Source organism: Arachis ipaensis, chromosome B4 (genome assembly GCF_059453495.1).
Source record: "Arachis ipaensis isolate K30076 ecotype BB chromosome B4, ASM5945349v1, whole genome shotgun sequence".
Classification (NCBI taxonomy): domain Eukaryota; kingdom Viridiplantae; phylum Streptophyta; class Magnoliopsida; order Fabales; family Fabaceae; genus Arachis; species Arachis ipaensis.
The window spans coordinates 117498428-117499018 of record NC_142439.1 but is presented as its reverse complement, the minus strand read 5'-3'; the positions used below and the strand labels follow the sequence as shown (position 1 = coordinate 117499018).

At 41.5% G+C, this 591-nt stretch overlaps 1 non-coding gene across 1 annotated transcript; it reads left to right on the top strand.

Annotated features, from left to right (window-relative positions):
* The first annotated feature begins 262 nt into the window (after nt 1-262).
* Nucleotides 263-370, top strand: LOC148568911 (small nucleolar RNA R71). Its single transcript, XR_015882969.1, has one exon. It is a non-coding gene; the product is annotated as a small nucleolar RNA R71 (small nucleolar RNA).
* Nucleotides 371-591: the final 221 nt, after the last annotated feature.

The following is a 591-nucleotide window of genomic DNA, read 5'->3' as shown; positions in this document are numbered from 1 at the left end:
GCTGAGTCAATATTTTATTCTGGGCCGATATGGCATTCAGAGTATCAATTTCAAGAACTCCCTTCTTCATAGGCGTCCCATTACTCACAGGATTCCTCTCAGAAGTGTACATAAACTGGTTATTAGCAACCATGTCAATGAGTTCTTGAGCTTCTGCAGGCGTTTTCTTTAGGTGAATGGATCCACCTGCAGAAGTATCCAATGACATCTTTGATAGCTCAGATAAACTATCATAGAATATATCCAGGATGGTCCATTCTGAAAGCATGTCAGAAGGACACTTTTTGGTCAGTCCTTTGTATCTCTCCCAAGCTTCATAGAGGGATTCACCTTCTTTCTGCTTGAAGGTTTGAACATCCACTCTAAGCTTGCTCAGCTTTTGAGGAGGAAAGAACTTGGCTAAGAAAGTCGTGACCAGCTTATCCCAAGAGTTCAGGCTATCTTTGGGTTGAGAGTCCAACCACACTCTAGCTCTGTCTCTTACAGCAAAAGGGAAAAGCATGAGCCTGTAGACTTCAGGATCTACTCCATTAGTCTTAATAGTATCATATATCTGCAAGAATTTAGTTAAGAACTGAAAGGGATCTTCAG